Source organism: Crinia signifera, chromosome 5 (assembly GCF_055691185.1).
Source record: "Crinia signifera chromosome 5, ASM5569118v1, whole genome shotgun sequence".
Classification (NCBI taxonomy): Eukaryota; Metazoa; Chordata; class Amphibia; order Anura; family Myobatrachidae; genus Crinia; species Crinia signifera.
Window position 1 is genome coordinate 61,915,212 of NC_139221.1, and position 23,433 is coordinate 61,938,644.

At 41.5% G+C, this 23,433-nt stretch overlaps 1 protein-coding gene across 3 annotated transcripts in view; it reads right to left on the reverse strand.

Moving 5' to 3' along the window:
• The window catches only part of PAG1 (phosphoprotein membrane anchor with glycosphingolipid microdomains 1), a 165,286-nt gene that overhangs the window by 44,014 nt on the left and 97,839 nt on the right, over positions 1-23,433 (reverse strand). The window contains exon 3 of one of the 3 annotated variants that reach the window (XM_083187325.1): positions 21,235-21,356. The exons of 1 other annotated variant lie outside the window; for it this stretch is intronic. The gene's annotated coding sequence lies outside the window, so the exon portion shown is untranslated. Of the gene's footprint in view, positions 1-11,166; positions 11,340-21,234; positions 21,357-23,433 lie in introns of those variants that run through there. One more of the 3 variants, XM_083187327.1, reaches the window with a different exon arrangement.

Sequence of the window (23,433 nt, forward strand, 5' to 3'; positions counted from 1 at the left end):
GATCAGTCTCGCTTCACAGAGCTTCATGTCACGGGATTTAGCTGTAATTCAGGAGTATGCCAATTCTGTTCTGCTGCTCTATTTGCACAGCCGACCTATACGGACCTGTCACTCAGAAGTAAGTAACAATATGTAATTTATGCTATTCAAAGCAAGCTCCCGGAAAGGGCCTCTAAATATACCGCCCAGATTACATCAATGCAAACATCCACAAATAGATCCTGCAATTGTTCTCATCTTGATTTCCCTAACCTGACGGACAGGATCATTTCATAGAAGAGATTGGAGCCTACCTGATAGTAAGGGGTAGCGTCACGCCTCATGGTCGGGGGGAGGTTTCTGGATACACGGTCCTCAGATGGCTGGCAGCCGTTACAAACCTATTGCACTACAGAATTTTCAGTTCTGTACGATGAGCCATCATCAAGGTCAATGTAAAGGTAAAGAAGACTCACACAACAAACCCTGTTGGTCTGAACTCTTTAGAGGAAAAGGATTACCCATCCAGGGCCAGATAACAGGGCAGATGGGACTACAGTGCCAGCCCACCCAAACGACAATATGCCCAGTGTGAGAATGACCAGCAGCCATGCAGTCATCCATAAATAACGAGCATTCGCGTTTCCTTTCTCACATAAGATGATGCAATTTTTCGTCTTTGATGTTATCAGGCAGACGCTGGAGCAGATTTTGGTAGGTGGGTGTATATGCCCACATGGCACTGGGGACAACTACCCTGTTTCTCGTTTTCAGCCCCAGGTGGTACTTAATCTGGCCCACATATACCCATACACGTCACGTGACTCCCTGCCACCAAGGAAGCTTCTCAAGCAGACTTACCTTATTAGCACATGCTGGCGGCTGCACTGGTCAGCTGACAACACTGAAATAATACTACTATTATTATTATTATTATTATTATCAATGTAACTATTTTCTATACTTTTATTTAGTTTTTCTGCCACATGATCGTACAAATTTATATAGATAGTGCGAGAACAGAATAAGCATGAAGACAGTAGTCTGCCATTTAGAATATATCCATTTGTATACCAAGGGTAACAATATGTCCCCTCCGCAGCCTAATGAAGTGAAGCATGGCAAACGGGTAAGAAAATGCCCGGCATTAGTGAGTACTCCGCTAGGAAATGCAGAAGATCTACACTAGAATTAGGCTGCCGCTTCAGCATATTTATTTCGTCCTCTCAGGCTAACCGAAGCTAAAAAGGAAAAATATATCACACTAAAAAACTACAATATATTCTTGAATATTTGTTGAAAATCAGAATAACAAAACCACCATGCCACAGAGATATATACATTGTTGCTCATCAAGACTATTATTTTACATGGTGTCGCAGCCTCTTGGTGTCCATGAAACATTCAGGAGGGAGATGAGAAGAGCAGGAAGCAGCCAGCAGTGTGAGGAGTAATAAGTCAGAGCACCAGCAAGAAATGTGCTAAAATACTCATATTTTATTGATACCACTCAGTGAAACAGGCATGCTAGAAACCCATTCAAATAAATGGAATATTTAGCACCTTCTGGAATTTGAAAAGCAGTCACTTTCAGCAAATACATTTGGCTTACTTTGTTTAAACTTAAAGTGGCCACACGCTTATTGGTGGTATCGCATGCAGCCTCACGTGCGATACCTTGGGAACTGTCTGACGATTATTGTACGCGGTCCTTTAACATATGATGTATTGTATTCAACCATATTAAGGTGCTGCCAGGGCCGATAAATCTTCCATGAAGCACTTGCTATCACCCAATCCAATGCCCACAGGACCGCGCATCGAATCAGAACATAGGCACATATGATATGGCCAATTTTCACCCGATTTCTTGATCGGAATTGGGTGAAAAGGACTCAAATCTTGTAACAGTATGGCCAGCATAAGGGCGGGATGTACTAAAGGAAAATACGATAAACCCCCCACTTTGGGGGGTTTTACCACATTTTAAAAAGCAATAAGACCCGGCTGCCATTTTCTCGCCGCATAGGGCAACGCCATCCTTGGATGGCGATAACCTATAGAAGCCTATGGGCTTCTTAACGATGTCAACGGCACTCCCGGCCATACCTTCTCCTCTTAGAAAAAAGAAGGTCCTTCTGGCTTCAGGGAGGAGGAGGAGGGGCAAAGGGCTTCTACTTCCCGGCCAGAGAGCGCCACAGTTATCGCGGGGGACTCAGTTAGTACATATGTGATCAACATCGGTGCGATGGGCGGCAATGTATTTTAATACATCCCACCTTAAGTCGTAATTTGCATGTGCATTGCCCTGCAGTTTTTAATGTAAGAAAAATCCTACTTAAAAATACAGTGTCCTTCACATTTATAAATAATAGTCAGGACAGACGCCACAGCACCAGATCTACACACGGAAATCACTCTGGGACAAAGTGTCCCAAAAATACAGAGGAAAACAAAATAGACACAGAACATTGGTTATTATTAGCACAGAGCGGCTTTTAATCGAGTCTCCTAAGCGGATATGAATGTCAGTATTCTATTAGGTCACAGAAACAAGAATATGCTTTTACAACACATGCTTGTTCTGCCCAAGGATAAGGAAGTTTCGCTGAATGCCCATGTTGGACATAAGAAGCTATAATCCATTGGGCAGATTAATGTATACAAGCTTAATACTGAAGGTCAGGTCTGCCATCAGAAATTGTGGGTCCCGGAACTGATCAAATAGGCAGGGCCCTCTTTTCCCTTCTCAACCGCTCATGTGACTGGTGAGATCTCCGGTGTCTGCAGCACTGGCCACACTTCTACCTCTACATTGCTTCAGTGGAAATGTGAACTTTGTTTATGACATTTTATACTTGATAGACTCCAGTCCCAGGCCATCTTTCAGTCCGAGCCCGATGGCGATCATGATGAAGGTTCCCGGCTCAAATACAGTATATCGGACAGTTCACACAATTAGAACCACTCCTGTCACCTGCCATTCACGAACCAGTTTGTGAATGGCTTAAACCAGTCCTGGAATCTGTCTGCAGAGTAGAGATGTTAGGAATGTAATCATTCCTGTCCAAGTAAATATTTCTTTTAAAAATTCTATTTTAGGTAAATTCATTACACGTTGCTTAACAGGGGAAGTCACCCAGTTCTGGTAGCAATGTGTGATGAAGGCCTATGTAAGGCCTATGTTAGATCCTTCTTACCTTTTTCCTTTCCAACAAAGAGTTGCAGACCAATAAACCGTACTATTATTCTGGACCCATCAGTCTCTGAGTTGCTATCTATATTTATTGTTATTTTCTCAGTGTATACTCTCCATATCTCCTTGTGGCGCTTATGATTAACAGCCTGGTAGCGTATTGCTTGAAGGAAAGGATTGGACATCATCTTCCCTATGTTGTCCCGTGTCCATGACCTGGCTCCCAATGCATACAGGTTACAATTATATTATAGGTACAGTTCCCCAAATATAACATTGATTGTGTAGGAGGTCCCCAGATTACTAGGAGCAACTGAAGAAGCATGCATGGGTTTAAACCGGGCCGATGCCATAACAACTGGATATGTGCAATTTAGCCATCACAACTGAAAAGTAAATCTGAATATTTAATGATCGGGTCTTTGGTTTAATCAAGATATTACAGCTTGTGGTCAGCTACATTAAGGACTTCTCAGAATCCGGACAGAATCCTGAGGGGAGAAGGTTGGCTCTAAGGTTGCAGAACCTAGAACTCCAGGGTATCAAGACTGAGGAGCCTAATAAATGTCACTCATTTTCCATGCCAGGCTGCCACCAAGAGACACAAACATACAGATACTGAACTTTACTCCTACATTGCACTGGATGCGCACTTTGGGGATTCAGTACTAATTAAAGGTGCAACACTGTCCTCCATCACATAATATGACCTAGAAAAGACAGGTAGACACAATTTACTTTAATTTTATCATATTTACTGTAATTCTCAATAAGCCTTTGGCCTAGGGAAGCTATAAACAAAACGTTGATACCTCTGCTGTACAGGATTAATACTATTCACAAATGTTGCTAATTATTCCTGTTCCTGCACAGTATTTAAGTCACACCTCAACATGGTGCTCTCGCCCTATTACATTTCACCCCTAATCTCTGTAAAAAAAAGTAGGTCTGATGGTGGCACCAGTTTGGGGCATGGACTAGCGCAGGGGTGGGCAATAAGCAGCCCTCCAGACAGGGAAAGAAGCACCACCACCAAGGTGGCACGCCTATTATTCTCAGAGCATCCCATTCTCAAGGTGCCCATACACGGTGAGATTATTGCACCCCTTATGGGCTGGATCGCATCGCATTTTGCATGCAATGCGATCCAAGGGCAATGCAAAAAGTATGTGCAGCACATACTTTTTGTACTGTGCGATACAATCGCACCGTGTCTGGGCACCTTCTCACAGGCAAGCACCCCTCTTGCCCAATAAACAAGACAACAACAACAAAAAATTTGTACAAGAGTTTGATCTGCAAGTGCGCAACATATAATGGCTTTGCTGAGGATCTTCAGAACTACATTTCCAGCCATGTCATATGTACCGAACACAATAAACCTCTATCATTATATAAGAAAAGAATAGAACTGGGCCATATAACACGCAACAGATGTATTGCACAGCCGGCAAAGATTTACTCCTCCCATATCCTCCTCCCACTCAATACATATCCCCAACACAGCCCTCTTAATCATCATCTCTTTTCCGCCGTGGCCTTCTCTACTGGTAATTCATGCCCTCACCATTCACTGTAATCCACGTTCTTCTTTTCAGCCTCCCTGTTAATTTATGCCACCCCCGTACTTTAGAATTCATTTAAAACACCCATACCCTGTCCTGTTGGTCCTTTCCTCCTCATTAGCCAACCCACATGATTCCTTTCCCTCTCCGTAGGATACACACTCCTTGGTACTGTTTTCCACTGGCCTGGGCTTAGAAACATTTTGTTAGTTTATAGATAATCGGGGAACAGTTACTAAAGCTTCTAAAAATTAACAGAGGTGATATTGCCCATAGCAACCAATCTGATTCTATCTATAATTTCTCTATTGCATCCTAGAAAATGATAGATCGGTTGCTATGGGAAACATCAACTCCTTTCATTTATTTTAAATTTTAGTAAATGTATCTCAAGCTCTTTATAGATTGCGCTAGTGTCTTTGTATATACATTATGTATTGTAAACCTATTAACATCCATAATTAAACATTCTTAATATGACAATGGGTCAGGTTGCTAAGGTCTCTTTAATTTTGAAGATGTATTACATATCACAGACTGTAATTCTTATGCTACACTACAGTAGCACTACCTTATCACACGTACGGTGTCTTTCTGTACAACAGATCATATACACAGAGAGAACATTGTGCAACGTCTCTGACCACTTCCGTTTCCAAGGGCAGCTCTCATTGCTATAGTCTCACAGACAAATGTGAAGATGGACAAGAAACAAAACCATACTGCAAGCTGCTCTCGCTTTGTAAAGACCAACACAATTAGAATACAGACCAGCCTGTGCTAGAAGAACCACATCAGAGAGCGACACCCAAGGCAGGAAATGTAGAGGGTTTTGAAAAGGGGCAGGTTGCTAGGATCAACGCTACATACATAATCTTATTTTGAATTAATGAGATTTTCTACATGCCATCGGTTATTAGCTTCAAACCCAGCTTTTCACAGAGCACTGTAGTAGAATCCAATCACAACCAGAGATAAGAGACGGTTCATGGAAATAATGTATAATGCAAATTGATGTTTATGGAGTAACATGCAAATATGTAGATGCAGCTTCTGTGGAAAGCAGAGCCGGACAGGGTTGATGGCTTGATGGGCCAAGTAAGGCTGTCTGGAAGCCCGGCTGGGCAGCTCCACCTACTAGGGCTCTGCTTGACTGGCATATTCGGTGTTACTGGAGGCCACTCCCAATGAGTTGAGGCCATGCCCCCTGTGGGGTGAGAATAGATCATTCATTGTGCTGTGTGGCATGATTGGAATAATGGTGACCATTCAGCCAAATTCAACCAGCATTTACCAAGCTTTGGAGAAAGATTACTCTTCTATAATCACAATAGAACCTATGCTGTATTTGTATTTGCCCCCCACCCCTTCAACACAACAAACAAAATGACATAACCTCAGACAATAGAAAAGCATGCTATCCACTTTAGGTGTAGACACATGGGGGGGGGGGGGGGGGGGGGCCTTCAAGTACCGCACATTTCAGTTTACACTATGGTGCTGTAATATTGGGTAGGGTACTGGAGTGGTCCCTGGTGACTTATACTAAGCAGTTAGTTTCTATAGAGAAGAATCTTTGCCCATACATATTCCACAGTACCCCTGCAGGTCCAAAGCCATAATCCTGGTTCATTGGCGGTCTACATCCCTTTCCACCATAAAGGAATGGTTCACTCATATTGACGTGTACAAGTCACTGGTGGATTTTGGAATGACCCCGGAGAGGAACTGGGATTTCATGGCTTCCAGGAAACCTTGGTTGGAATTCAAGTCTTTACAATACGGTGCTAACCTCAGCTTGAGTCTCTGGTTTTCCCTCCTAACTGAGCTTTTATTGTTGCCCCTGCAATGTCTGTTCTAGATTTTCTTTATCTGCATTTTGGGCTTCCAACCTTCTGCTTCCCTTTCTGAAGCCCCCCCCCCCACCTTTTCTTTTGTAATGCGTCTGTTTTTTTTTGTGTATTTGTTCCATTTTTTTTTTTTATTTTTTGCTTGATGTATTTTTGTGCAAATGTTGTGTTTTTTATACTTTAATTGTTGAACTTCCTTTTTTGAACATTTCCATCACATCCATTGAATGTTTCACGAGGGATGGGGGAAAACAAAAACGAGTATAGAAGTCTATAAAGCTTGGCAACTTCCATTCTTGTTTAAGGCGTGCAGACAGTTTGCACCCAGCATGAGGCACACTCACATAGACAGACAGAAACTTGTATTACACAACCCCAAAATGTCTGCACTTGTGTTTTTAACTCGACTCACATCAGTCACTTCTATATTGAAGCTAGAGCACAGCATGCTAACTGAGTCGCCAATTTCAGTTTCCATATGCTGACGCGTTTTTCCACAGGAGGAAGCAATAAGGGATGGAGGAAGTACCCATGTAAAATGTGCTGCACCAGTGGTAGCTCTTCCCCTGCCTCCCCTGTAAATTATTGTTATTATTGTATTAAGTGATTATATTTGTTAGATCAGGGGTCCTCAAACCATTTTGCTCTGGGACCGCATCAGACAATAAAAATAATTTCAGACCCCAGCAAGTTACTGCAGAAGGTCATCACATCACATTTGTAGTCAGCAGACAGCACATGGGCAGCACGGATGGTGTAATGGTTAGCATTACTGCCTCACAGCACTGAGGTCGTGGGTTCGATTCCCAACATGGCTACAACTGTGCAGAGTTTGTATATTCTCCCCGTGCTTGTGTGGGTTTACTCTGGGTACTCCGGTTTCCTCCCACAAAGATATACTGGTAAGTTAATTGGCTCCCAACAAAATAACACTAGAATGTCTGTGTGTGCGTGTACGTGTACATGTGGTAGGGAATATAGATTGTAAGCTCCACTGGGGCAGGGACTGATGGAAAAGTGCTGCGGAATTTGTATGCGCTATTTAAGTAAAAGTTAATAAATAAAATAACAAATAAATCTCAATAGATTTTTCAGACTCCTTGAATCACTGACTAAGATTAGAAAAGTCATCAGCCTGATGGTCAGCAACATGGAGTCACGACCCCATGCTGAGAAGTTCGGAACCTATTTTGAGGTCAGAACCACTGTGTTAGATGGAAATTTTGAGTTTGATAGGAATTAGACACAAATCAAAACAGAAACAACTCACAGAACAGCGACCGCTAAACAAATCACATAATAAAAGATGTCACACTTATCTGTCCAGTACGATGGCAGCCCTATGACTAACAAACGCTGAAACCTTGACCCTGTCTAAAGCTGTAACAGGCCACAAGGGAAAGCCCAGAGTGTCGCCTGGAAAGTTGCATTTCGAAAGAAATAAAATAGAAAACAGCATTTCCATTTATCCAGGTGCATGGTGAAAACTAAATCATCATCAATAGACAGCGAGGCAATGGCATGTTATATATAAATGCTGTATTTCTCTAACCACCACATTAACCTACACCTGGACAGCAAGAAAAAGCAAGAGAATCATTGATAGAGGTTGTCCGCCTAAGAAATAAAAATCCGCTGCCTGGGCTCATATGTACAAGCATTGATGCGGCTCTACAGTCCTGCCATGTGGGTTCTCCCCTCATGAAGCCAGCACAGCGAGGGGCAATTGTGTTGTATACATGGATTAGAGAGTAGATCTTGGGATTTAGTCCACACTGATTCTTCTTCATACTGAACTTTGATGTTCCTGCAGTCAGGCAGTGAGGAGTGTGGGAATACGGGTGCCAAGAGTGCATCAAGGCCTATAAAAGAACTGCAGAGGTGAGTTGGCGAATCTTACAATGAACTACTCCCAAGCATAATTAGGATCATCTATATATTATATAAAGGTCTAGTGTCGGTGAGTCTCCGAAACACTGCCATCTGCTGGCAGAGAGTGAAACGACATATTTCTCACACATGCACATATAGAGAAGGTAGCAGACTGGCTTTTTAAGCTTTTGCTTTGAGCGGGCTCACTAGTCTTGATACAAATTGCATAATGCTGAATTTACTGTACATTACTCTTGATCTGTGATAACATAATAACATACCAGCAGGCATTGTTAACAAGTGTTACAAGCTCTAAGCAGACAAATGTGACAATAGAGTAGTCATCACTGCTATATACAGGTACGGACACAATAACAAAAACTACCAATCCGTAGGAAAGACCACAGAATATATTTGGGAGCCATAGAGACAATGGAAGACCTCTGTAAAAAAGTCACTCATGAAGATCTAGAATTTATTCCTAACAGACTTCTAGATACAATATACCTATATCATACAACTATATCTGTGCACACAGTACTGAGAAACGAGGAATCCACCTTAGACACCTGCAATCGAACATTCAAACCTGTTGGTGCAAACTCTGGAATTGGATAAAATCCTACGTTACAGACTAAACTGTTAAGTAACATACCTTCCAACATGACCCATTCCAGGAGGGATATAAATGCTCTGTTCCTGTACTTTCTAGCCAGTGGTAGTCGCAGAGATGGGGATGCAGAACAGTGCATTATTCAAATGGTGGAGCAGCACCAAATGCCACCACAAACACAAGCATCACCACTAGGGTCTCACTGGCAGTAGGTGTGGCTCCCCTATTTGAATAATGGACTGCGCTGCAGTTCCTCCTCTGCAACTGCCACTGGCAGGGAAGTCTGGGAACAGAGCATTTTCTCCCTGTTGGAATGGGTCATGTTGGGAGGTTTGAAGTAAGGACGTAGAAATGTTATACCTGGCCTATGAGAAATCCTTACACTATGTCCTAATAATTTCGTAATTCCAGCAATTCATAATTGCTGATACTGACTCTGGGGCAGATGTATTAAGCCTGTATTAAGCCTGGAGAAGAGATAAAGTGGAAGGAGATAAAGCACCAGCCAATCAACTCCCAATTGTCATTTTCAAACACAGTTCATTGGCTGGTGCTTAATCTTCTTTCACTTTATCTCAAGTTTATCTCTTCTCCAGGATTAATACATCTGCCCCAATGTGACATCTGGGTATACATTACAGAGCTGCCCATTACTTTCCGCTGTTAATGTGTCACTGTGCCAATTTTGGGAAAATTTCCATACATACAGCAAATTACTGATCTTGAATCAATTCTTACCCAAAACAATTCCCTATGACATAAGAGCAATCAGTGACATTATATCCATTTTTAAGTTTGCTGCATAACTGTCCCCCGTCCCGTCCCCATGTCCCCCTGCCTGTGAAGTACATCACTATGCTTTATATAGGCAAAGCAAGGCTTCTGAACAAGTCAGGCAATAACCTGTGGTCCTCCATCCTAGGTGGGGGCGCTTATTGAGCACCACGTAGGCATAGCAACCACTTACTCACAACAGTCAGCAGTAAGCGGGTGGAGGAGTAGCCAAGGGTTACATATATTTATTTACAGTTTCTTATATAGCGCAGCATGTTCCGTTGCAGATCCAAACCGACATGGAGGTAGGAGGGCCCTGCTCGCAAGCTTACAATCTATATTAAGCATGCGATGCCCCCAGCAGCTTACACAATACGGGTGACACATGTATATTAATGACTTGTGTGTCCCAGCATCAGCGTGTTGTTGAACTTATATGTACAGTAAGTGGGCCACCCACTCACACTCATAAGAGTGAGCACACTGCAATAAGCGGCAGGCACAACTATCATCACAATAAATACATTTACACTTACAGGTGATACACAATGGTAGCATGTTCTGCAGGACGGCTGCTGGTTGCCAGCCCCCTAATAAGTAGGCTTACCATACTAAGCTTTTACACCGGTAGCCTTACGGATTACAGAGGCTCTACGGCCGCTTGACTTCAAGCCTGCCTTTTACCTGGTTTAATCAGCTAGAGATCCTGTGTAATCCATTAGCATCCCAGTTTAAAGGGACAGGGTGATAAGCCTACTAATAAGTAACACCATATCAGAGTGTGAGGTTCGATAACAGGAACACAAACAATCACACGAAAAAGGATGATGTCGTGAGTAAGGGATCCATTACTAAGGTAAAAGTTAAGATATTATACACCTGAACATACCGGTAGCATGCTCCTGATATGAATAAGTCAGAAAAAGCCTATTCATGTTGTGACACAAATATACAAATTAAATTTAAATTAATTAAATAAGGCACGCATGATAAAATACATACTATATATTATTTACAATGGGAATAAAGAGCACAAATTCTGAGCTCTGTGCTGTAGAGATCACAAGCAAATATCATGTTACTACATTAGCAGTACAGGAACATGCATTTTGCTGTAGAAGAAGAGATAACAATATACTATTACAGTGTGCTCGTGTACACAGCGCTGCATCCAGCCCCCTCAGCTTCAGAGCACGAGCAGCACACCAACAGCACTAGCAGGAGCAGCACACATGCTTGGTGTACATGTCTGTGAACTGGAGGAGCCCTGCAGCTACTCAATCACACACGCACACATCAGCGGCACAGCACTATTACCTGGCACTGCAACTTCTATACCAGATCCACCAGCAGATACGGAGACCCCTGTAACGCCATTAGGCTTCCCAAATGCCTCCCGGCTAAGCCACCATCTCATTGGAATTTAAAGATTGCTCTAAGCTGGGTCACAGTGTGAATCTGCATGCAAGGCACAGAGCACTTCCTTATTAGGCTGCCAGCTACTTTCAACAATGCCTCCTCTGTCACAGCACAGCATACTACCACAATGGCACTGCCCCTGTGTACAGGCATTAACTCGCTCGCTGCCGGGCAACCAAGAGTTAATCCTGCAGCCTCACCCTGTGCAGGATAAGACCTCTATATATTCCTTATTATTCACCCAATAACATGCATACAGCCATTTGCCCGAGTTCCTAGTTTGTATTGAGTTGTTTTTCTTCCTACAGTTTACTCTCATGCCCTGCTTACCCAATACAAGGCTGTGTGAGTGATTTATAGCTTCTGGTATCATAAAACCACAACACAAATGCAAACAATACCAAACTAATGATAATAATCCTAATAATAATAATAATAATAATAATAATAATAATAATAATAATAACAACAACATGATAAAAAGTAATATCATAAAAATAATAATAGCAACACAGATCACTTCAAAGCTCCAAACAAAACTTTGAAACTAAAGTAAAATTTTGTAACTAAAATAAATTACAACATATAAACAAAAGTTTTTCAATACACATTTCAATAAAGTGATATTATCATCCTTTATTTATATGGCGCCACAAGGGATCTGCAGCGCCATAAATGAATAGTACCACTTTTGCACAAAAACTGCCGGGTCGCAGCCGGGTGCGACCCAGCAGTTGTTCCCTTTTACACCGGCATCCCCCAGCATTATGCTGGGTGGGCGAAGCCGGGCCCTGAGCCGGCGCTTGGAGATGACATCATATGCCGCACACAGGCATCCATTCACCTCTGCCCAGCCTCCGCTGCTGTCTGCATAGTACCGCAGACAGCAGCGGAGGCTATTTTCAGCCCCAGACTGACCTCAGGGCGCTGCGGTCCCGAAGTTGGGGCTATCTGATTGGAGGAAATGGGTCCCTGGGTTGGATGACCCGGGTTACCCATTTACACGGCCCCTGACTCCGGGGAAGCCCAGTGTCTGACATTGAACATTTGCCGGGTCAGACTCCGGGTAACAGGACCCGTTTTTTTTTTTACCCCTTTTACACCAAGCCCCGGCCCGGACTGGAGCGGCAATAACCCGGGTCGCAGCTCTGGTGTAACAGGGGTATAAGCAACACAGGAAGCAGTGACGAAAGCCCCATACACACTAGAGGATATCGTAAAATATATCGCTCAAAAGGGCTTTCTGAGTGATATCTTTTACTATATCTTCTAGTGTGTACACTGAATATCGTTAACAATGATTGCTCCCGTGCATAGTTAATGACCCCCTCGTGGCTGAACATGCAGGTCAAATTGGCTACATAGCCAACAACCCGCAAGTTCATTGAGTCCCGATAAGGTCACTGAACGATACAGTTTACCGATATCATTCAGTGTATACACGCAATATCAGTCATCTGTGGCAGATATTGTGAACTATATCGGCCGCGGCTGGTACCGTGTAATGTGTATGGGACATACAGAACAAGTACAGGGTACATAAACATAGTGGCATCAGCAGCCCTGCATGTGAGAGCTTACATTCCAAATGATGTAAGTGGACGGGGCTTCTGATTGGCTATCACTGTGGCAACTGCAACAGATATGCATTTATTAAGATATACCAACTATATCTCCATGTTAGGTTACTGTGATAGGATGTGAAGCTCAGTGAGATGTACTGTACATAAGACAAGTGTTTTAAGTTGTCCCCCCCCCCCCCCCTGCAAAATAAGTTTCTAGCCATTAGGAAAGAAGAATAAATAAAATCCACTCTCTGAGGTCTTAAGCTGTCAGCATGTTGGCCAGCGTTGGTTACAGGTCCCCGGCAGGGAACGAGTTGACAGCTTCTGTTGTGTATTCTCTGGTGAACTTGACTCATGGGAAGTGACAAATCTCACAGTGCTGGCAAACAGCAGCTCTTTCACATGCGGTTCCCAGATGTCTGACAACTTGGTGCATCTGAAAACCAAATGGCGTATCTGAATACATCAAAAGCTTCCGAATAACACAAGCGCACAAAGACAACCCCATTCCCGAGATACATCACTAATTCACGACATAATCTTTGTTTAGGACAATGTTTAAAGCAACAGACCATCTACAAAAAAAAAAAAAAAAAACTTGTAAAGTAGAAAATAATGTAAGTTTAATTTGGAGAATGTGGTCTTATTGTAACTAACCCACTTGGCAGTCTCTCATAGCCAGATCAGCCATTAGGAAAGCTAGACTCGTGCCGAGCGCCTAGTGGATACGGAGAGGCCCCCGTTAGTCAAAACCATTTTGAAATGCTTGTGTCAGACACAGAATATGGGATATACCTTGCCTAGGGACCCATGCCTTATTAATGAGTTACCATCGATCATTGCTGCTTATTTGAGGATGCCAGAAACTTCATCTCTGAGCCGATAGTCTATGAAAGCTCTTTGTTATTAATACATTTTTTTGTTAAAAATAGCATTGAGAATAAACTGGTTTTCAGGAATGCTCAGAAAATGGTAAAGGGAAATTCCACTTTTAAATAACTTTAAAGGGTGTTCTGTATTCAAATCGATTCATTTCCTGTAATTTAGTTCTATTTTATTTTCTTAAGTAAACTAACAAGAGAGAGGCAAAGTTGTCCAATGTGTGGTGCACCGAATATTTATAAAATGTAACTTTTATTAAGTATTGCATATAAAATGAAGACTCGCGAAATATAAAACAGAAAGGTAAGTTTTAAATCCGCATAAATTCACTCACATCACTCCTGTAAATCACGGGGAGTGTGGATCTTCCAGTCATGGGCTGTTACCACTATGGGGTCCATTCTATTAACCCCAAAGGGTGCGAGTTGCCGTTCAGGTGCCATTTTCACTCAGGGCTGAATTCACCAAAATTTGCTCGGACCCCTATGGAGGTGCGAGCACTTTTCAGCAAATTTGGCCTGCCGTAAAATGTGCCTGGTGTTGTGAGGATTCACACTCTGGGAATCATCCGCACCCTTCAGGGTTAATAGGATCGACCCCTATGAGTTTATCTTTCCCATATAGTTCTGATGCTAGGACCACTGGCCGTTGACCACAAAGTTTGTAATTTTTCAGCCCAGTAGTTAGTTTTACACCATGCCAAGAATTTTCTATCATTGTCAACGAAATGTTTTGAAAACCAACTGTCTGACAATGAGCTAGATGAGAGCTCCTGGCATTAAGCAAGAATACTCACAAGGCAAATAATTATCACTAATGAATAAATCATTACATGAATAAACAATGACCTTAGAAATGCCCACAAAGAACATTAATAAATATATAATAAACTGCTAATTTCTACAGCATAGTACAGCACTGACCTATTCAGCATATAAAACAGCAGAAGAGAGAACACTACATTGGAATCTTATGGGTAGTTATTTCCATTAACTCCAGACCAAGGCCAGCTGGTAATATTCACGGCTTAAAATTAATAGATATTTGTGACCTAGAAGTCAGAGTATGAAACAGCTCCGCAGTTTCATTACAACGGCATAATGCGTGCAGGATTAATGAAAGATTTCTACTATGGAATAAAGATTTCCTATATTTCTAACATTTAAGCAAAATATCCAAACCATTATAGACCTAAAATTCACAGAATGAAGAAATCTACTTCTACTTTGCAGATGTCATTGGCAGGGTGTAACTACTGTGATGCAGCTGGTGCCACTGCATAGAGGGGAGGTTGGCCCAGTGGGATGGAGCCTTAATGTCTATTTGCTGGGCGTTCGCTGGAATGTACTAGTGATGTGTTTGGCTCCTTCACAGCATTGCTATAACTTAAATAGGAGGCACTATTGTAGTCTAATGTGAATAAGGGGCACTACTGTGTGGTGAAACATGAATAAGGGACTCCACTGTGCTGTTCAATGTGATAAGACCTACTATGTGACAATTTGAATTGGCGGGTACTATTGTGTGGACCTCGAGCATTCCGTGCCTCCAATTCAAAATGTCCTGCTTACTTCAAGTTTCATTCATCTACATCGAATTACGTATCATCAATAGTTATACTCAAGGTTATTATGGCTGTAAAGATTATATTTAAATTGTCATGAATAGGTCTATATCTCCAGGGAATGGAATCTGAAAATATCACATCCATGTGATTTGTTAGAAAGCAAAGTGCACGTGCACATAACCTACAGGTCCGGACCCTGGTCAGGCTACTGATCCAGCACAATGCAAAGATGTTGCGATGCACATCACAATCCTCTCCAGCCCACTGGAGAGACAGATCGTAATATCCCTTTCCGCAAGGCTGCCACATTTAAGGTAATGGACTAATGCAGGGACTCCCAAACTCGGTCCTCAAGTCACCCTCAGTCCAGGTTTTAAAGATTTCCATGTTTAAGCTTACCATCTGTGCACAAGAATGAATAGAATTTAAACCTGGACTGTTAAGGAGCTTTCAGGACCAAGTTTGGGAAAACCTGTGCTATGCTTTGCTGATCGGGTTACAAAACATTGCCACAGAAAAGTATGAGGATGGCTATTGTCCAGAAAGTAGATGATACCTCAGATATCTTATTAAATTGTTGGATACTTAATTTTTCGTTTAAACATACAGAAACTGCAGTTTCCAAATATTTGAAACTAAGGGGGAAATTTAGTAGGATGAGAGATTCAGAAAGTGAGAGATTCGGTAAGAAATCTCCAGTTTTTTTAAAGCGGCAATCATTTACACTGCAAAACCAGTTTGATTTAGAAGTGTAAATGATTGCCGCTTTAAAAAAAAAACCTGGAGAATTCTTACCAAATCTCTTTCTGATTCTCTCATCATATTACATTTCACCCTAAGAATCATTTAATAATGGATTACTAACTAATAGAAAGAAGCAACTGTAAAATAATAAAACCAAAAAGAAAAAACAGTTGAAGTTTAAACAAATGAAACGTATAGTACAAAACATCCTGTTTATGTAGAACAAATGGTGATAATATCTCTTAAGGGAAACCACAAACATATCTGTTTTAAGTGAACTTTTTACAGAACATTATCAAGCAGAAAATTGCCTTAGGGAGAAAAGTATTCTACAATTCTAACAGTTTTTTTTTTGTTCATGTCTTTTCCATGCAAAATGAGAAACAGCAGGTGTGATCACAAAGGGGATTCTAGTCTATCTGAATTCTGACACAAACGTTACCATCAGAAATTGTCATGTAGGATTAGAATATTAAGAATAGAATCCTTAACCCATTGAGTGCCAAGTGAATTTGTCAATATATGTGTAAAATTTGCCAAGCAAACAGTTTTATTTATCATAATGACGTGTAATGTTTATCATAAATAAATAGGAAATGACATTTCGCACTTTGATTTTTTCGCACCTTTTAAAATCTCATTTTTTGCTGCGAATTCACATATTTAATGAGGTGCGCATTCTGGAGAAAGAAGTGCGATTATGTGCGATTTTTAGGCATGAAAATGTGCGAATTTGAGTAAATGTGCGATTTTGTGTTCATAAAAAGAAAAAATGGCGTGGGGTCCCCCCTCCTGTGCATAACCAGCCCCGGGCTCATTGAGCCAGACCTGGTTCCAAAAATACGGGGAACAAAAAGCGTAGGGGTCCCCCGTATTTCTGAAACCAGCCCCGGACTCTTGGACCGGTCATGCCACAGCCGGGGGACACTTTACATAAGGTCCCACAGCCATACCATATTTTTTAAAAATATGGTGTGCAGTCCATTCCCCCCCTCTTTCCCAAATATTTGTGTATATTTTGTACACTGAAGGTAAGGCTCCTTCATTCTGGAACTGGCACCCCTCCCATCTACCCTCAGGTGTTTTAATTAGCACAGGTTCCTACATTGCTGACTGCATGTTAATATGGGCACTATTTGAAGGTAAGACCTAGATACATTTATATAATGTGTTAGTATTAGAAATGTTAGGGACCCATCTAATGAAGTTCACCTGGACGCGGTGGATGGGCCCACATATTTGCGCAAATGTGTGCTAAGAACTTCAATTATACAGGTTGAGTATCCCGTATCCAAAATGCTCGGGACCAGGAGAATTTTGGATAACGGATTATTCCGTATTTCGGAATATTTTAATATTTCAATGATGTATTTTGAAGTATCTTGCATTTATGCTGTATAAACACATAATATACACACAAATATATTTTATTACCACATAAAATACACACAAATATATTTTAATTGTTCAAAAAACAAGGTTTCAAAACGTGAAACAAAATTTGTGTACTATCTCAGCACTGAATTTGAATGCCAAGCAATCATTGTCTTGCACATATATAGTGCCAGTTACATATCATGTCCCCAGTGATGCTGTTACAAATGTCCCCAGTGAGTTTTTAGCAAAAAAAAAAAAACTTTCTGGAAAGTCCGTATTTCGGAATAATTTGGATAACGGATATTCGGATACGGGATACTCGACCTGTACTCCATGTTAATTGTAAGAGTTATCAAAATTATTTTTACTATCAGTGTTCTTAGAACCTAGAGTGTGCATCAGTATTGTTCTTTTTTCCTGTATGGTACTAGAAGCCTTAACTTGGTAGCACCTCTCATTAGGTTTAAAAATATGGTGTGCAGTCCAGTCCCCCCCTCTTTCCCATACCATGAGCACTGACAGCGGGGTGAGCCAGCTTTCTCCGCCGCAGCTATCACCTTCTGTAGCGATGTTCCAGCATTACAGAGGCTGATAGCGTGATTCGCTGATGCGTCTCCATGGAGACGCATAGCTCAGCCCTGATTGGCTGAGCTATGCATCTCCATGGAGACGCATAAGCCCAAGACGCTATCAGCCTCTGTAGCGCTGGAAAAGCGTTGTCAGTGCGGGATGAGCTGGCTCTGCTGCAGACAGACCAGCGCTGGATCCTGGATTGGTAAGTATTTTGGTGTAAAGTGAGGTGTGTGAAGTGGCTCAGAGTGTACCGGAGTAAAATTCATTTGTAGAGTACAGTGAGGCCAGCACACCGCTATCTTCTCCCAAATGCCATGTGCTACAGCAATAGGTTGAGCAGCCCCAGTCTCTGTATGGTCCCTCTTCTTCACCGACAGTAGCAGACAGGCAGCTGATTAATGCTTCTTGATGCTGATGTGTTGCTGCAACAGGAAGAACTGATGTGATCTCCAACAATAAAATAGTGGTACAAGGAGGAGAAGAGGTGGTGGAGGGGTATAGATTATTGTAGGCAATAGTAACAGTAAAGGGGTATTCAATTTTGTTTGCACATTTTTGGGGAGAATTGGATTCGCCCTATTCAATGCCCATGCTGATTTTTGGACTGCTGAAAATATCCGGTACGGGTGAAAACCATGCCGCTTCGTCGCAGATCCATATGTTGGGTCTGTTTTCACCCAGTCAAAAGAAAATGTTAAAAAAGGCATGGGCGAAAAAGTACTCAAAGAGGGCGAAAACCACCCAATCAATAACTATAGGAGGTAGTCAATCTGGATTCCTACGGTCGTGATGCAGCTCATTGGGCATTTTCGTTTATCGTCGATGGTCCACATGCACGATGTCATATTTAACAAAAGGTAGACACAAGCAAAAACGTCAACATGCCAAAAATCGACACATGGATAAAGTTTTACGCCAGGTTTTTCACGTTTATTTTTTGTTGTACTTTTTCATGCTTTGTTATCCATATGGACTACAATTTGGAATGGAGTGTGTTTGGCCCACACTGATAGTAAGCGACACACCATATGAGTGTTACGCACTACACTAATTTGGGGTCAATGTCCAGAGATGTTGACACAGACAAAAGTTAAAAACTCAGTGAGTGACCCATTTCATCGTATGCATGTATGTAGGACCTGATTAACCAATAGGCTGCAGCCTGGAGTGCTGGGTCCTGGGGGGGGGGGGGGGGGGGGGGGGGCAACTCTGGTACAATAGATAGCATTGGGATGGGAGTGCTTCCTGGTGCTGCAGGAGATGGGGCCAAATTAGGTCTTGTGAGATCTTCCCCGGGAACTTTGGAAGCAGCGGTGATTGCTGGCATTGCCAACATCACTGAGACAGGGAAACCAGGAAGAGGAAAGTTGTGGGAGGGGGGCATTCCTGTAATGGTGCTGTGTAACCAGGCCCTGTAAGTATGGCAGCTCAATGGGCAGTTTACATTGAAATAGCTGCAGATAAGTAATTACTTGTAGTCAGAGAGTGTCTTGCAGAAACAATCTGAAGAATCCTTCAGCAATTACATCCATGGTAAATATTTGTAGTTCTAATTGACTGTTTATAGAGATTCCGCAACTGACATTGCAAGTGCAAAGACAACACTACACTACACTACACTGCTGTGCTGTACAGGTCGAGTATCCCGTATCCGAATATCCGTTATCCGAATTATTCCGAAAACCAGACATTCCAGAAAGTGAAAAAAAATTTTTTTTTTGCTAACAACTCACTGGGGACATTTGTAACAGCATCACTGGGGACATGATATGTAACTGGCACTATATATGTGCAAGACAATGATTGCTTGGCATTCAAATTCAGTGCTGAGATAGTACACACATTTTGTTTCACGTTTTGAAACCTTGTTTTTTGAACAAATAAAATATATTTGTGTGTATTTTATGTGGTAATAAAATATATTTGTGTGTATATTATGTGTTTATACAGCATAAATGCAAGATACTTCAAAATACATCATTGAAATATTAAAATATTCCGAAATACGGAATAATACGTTATCCAAAATTCTCCTGGTCCCGAGCATTTTGGATAAGGGATACTCAAACCTGTAATACAATATTTTTTAGTTATCATCTTAAGTTACAACTATCATATAAATTATATACCTGAGTAATCATGTGAACACTCCAAGTTCTACACAGTAGACGCAGAGGCGCAAGTTCATCCCAGTTGCCCAGAGGCAAGCTGGAGTTCATTGCCCCCCTTATTGAAATAAAGGAAAACAAATATGATGTGTCTGAATTCCTCAGTGATTACCATCACTGAGGCTGGCTTCTCAGTTGCCTCTGAGAGTTACACCTCAGTGTAGACAACACCATTTGGATACTGGCTGCTTGTGCATGCAGCCCACACATTCTTGGGCAGCTTTATTTTATACACTGTTCTTTTTATATGAGTTTGGACCGCACCGAAAGTTAAATCTCTACATATTTTAAATCTGTCCAACTTGCATTACAACAGTTTTACCAAGGTTCAAAGCAACTTATTCCTCTCTTCTTATCGCACAAATCAGAACCAGCCACTTAGTATTATTTCTCAAATATAGCAACAAGTGAGCTGCTCAAATCAAGTAGGAAGCCTTAGGCTGTCCTCACACAACTACAATTAGACCTTAAGTCACATTAAATAATCTATCATTACCAAAGTAATAACACCTGCATTGTATATTCGTCACGTCAACACTATATTGTATGTGTGTCATTAAAATGCCAACTGCTTTGTACATCTATCACTAGAATGTTCTCTGCATTGTATTGCCAATACTAGAACCAATACATCATTAGAATGCTATCTGTATGGTAAACTATAATGCATGTTAAATCAATGTAAGGCTCCCTGCAATGTTTAGGCTTTACTGGAATACTCTCTAGATTGTATATACACATCACTAGAAGGCAGGTTCTCAACCCTCATTTCAAGTACCTCTTCATTGTATTCCACCACTAGGACTTGCTCTGCATTGCAATTCACTACTAGAACTCTCTCTGTATTGTAATTCATCCCTTGAAGAAGATGTTCTCTACATAGTGTCACAAAGATAAGATTGACATAGCATATTTCTCAGATGGGGCTACATTAGTTATATATTAAATTGCCTAAATCTAGGAAATACATACATTCGATTGGCTAAGAAAACCACATTCTTTTAGACAAACCCAAACCACATATTTGACTTTATTATATTTATTACAGCGAAACGTGTTGTCTCTATTGCACATGTGAAATGCTGGTTACCTGTGGAGGTGTACAGTATTAGACCATCCGTATTGTGGCAGATCGCATTGGTTTTCACCTTTCAAACTCTGAAGTATCTCAGCTGACTGTTAGTGTTTATTTCTACTACATCTCCTCGTGATCTAGATGGGGGGGGGGGGGGGGGGGAGAAAACAAAGTTGACAAATTAACATCCGATAGCTACAATGTAAATATAGTCCAGGATTAATGAAACCGGACACTAAAACACCACAGCAATGCTTTATAGTTACTGCCACAACATTTGTTTATGTAAAGTGATATCCTGTGAAAGATTTGTGCGCTGTACCTTCTAATAGTACAACTACTCATTTACATCTGTTACCATTAACGAGGTCTCAACGTTTCCTTTATTAGTGTTCCACATAGAGAACCCAGTGAAGATCTGACCATGGAACGTAGGAGGATTGATAGGATAGAAGTGTTAGGTAATGATCCTCCACTCAGCTCATCCCCCTCATTTCCCTACATAAGGTCTATGTAAACAAATGACTGATTATGTGGGAGTTATAAGGGGAAGCAATGACCTTACATACAACATACAGTATGTGACTAGTTGGTAATTAATACAACATGTGTTCCCAGGGCTTCAGATGCAGCAATAACATCCTCCTCAATTTATGTCTCTGCTTCTCAAATTTCTCCCCAGTCCCTGGAATTCTCATTACCAGTCTCTACTCCCTTTGGCATCTATGCACAGCCATGGGGGCAGTGTAGGCTGTAGATATGTGTGTTGTGTATCTGTAGCAAAACATCTCCAGCAAGTACTTTTGTAAACCTTGAGAAAGTAGCAGGATTTTCAGTTCTCTAGGTGAAGTCGTTAGGTGTAAGTGGGTGACGTACAGACCCACCCGATGGCGGTCTCAGGGGCAGACAACGCAATGTAACTTTGGGAACATCACTTACTCTGCCCTATCTAATAAAAGGTGTGTATAATATAATATATAGTTGGTAGTAGAATTTTGCAGAGAGCCCCGTTGAGGGGGATGTGTCATTCTCCACCCAAGGGGTGTGCCCCGGTGCCCTCTAGGTAACACAGTGGTTCCAAAATACAATTTGAGGTAAGCGGCACTCAAGGTCGAAATAAAAGCAGCATACACGCAGACTAAAGATCAAACGTTTTTGTACTCCTGTGAGAACACTTGCCCCGATCAAATAACAACATTAGTGAAAGGGGACACGGTGCAATGGCTATTACACTTTTTCTTCCCTGTATACACTATTGAGATTACCGGTCCCACTGAAAAGTGAACTCCTATTGACAATCCTCATGAATATCCCCATTTCCAGCATCGCGGGGAACGTATGTTATACACTTTCAATACTTTGTAATCTTTACTCGATCTTTGTGTAATTGAAAAAACTATCCGTATATGCAAACCACAATCATAGACAAGAAGATCTACTTGAAATAAAGTGTACTGCATCTGCTACACATAAATAAAAGAAACACGCACTGAACTTAAGGTGCTCATACACGGGGGCGATATATTTGCTATTTGGTCACTTTTTATGTGATTACAGCGATCAATCACATTAAAAAAAGTGTCAAAATCACATGTAATTAATAACAGGTCGGATGCGATGCGCAGCTCAGTACACATCACCTTGGTGCTTGCGAGTCGCACCATTAGCAGGAGAGATCCACTGAAAGGCTGGCTCAGCTGGGATTGAATGCAATATATCGCATGCATACGGTCTATCATGTAGACCGAATACGGTCTACATGACAGACCATATGCGGTTCTGCAGTTTGGGGGGGTTCCAAGCGGCACAAAGGGGGGTTGCCAGCTTCGGCCAGCTTTACAGTAATGCTTTAAATTAAAGATCTGTATTTGAAAAGTGTATTTCACGGTTTTGTGGACACTTCTGAGCACTGTTTTTATTGATTAGATAGCAGAATATATAGGTACATTTATATCCAGCGTTTGCTATTCCTTTTCATGCACAGAAATATTACACATACTCCAAAAGCAGAATTGGTCTCTTTCATAAAACTAATTTAGAATAATTTCTGAATTAAGAACATTGGTATAACATTGGAGTAGAGGCAATACCTTATATCTAGGAGGGGTATCCCTATGAACTCCACTGAAGCATAGAGGATGAGAAATGTATCGCCATTTTTTTTTCTTACCCAGGCTATCATATTGGATCGCACAATTTAAAAAAAAAATAATT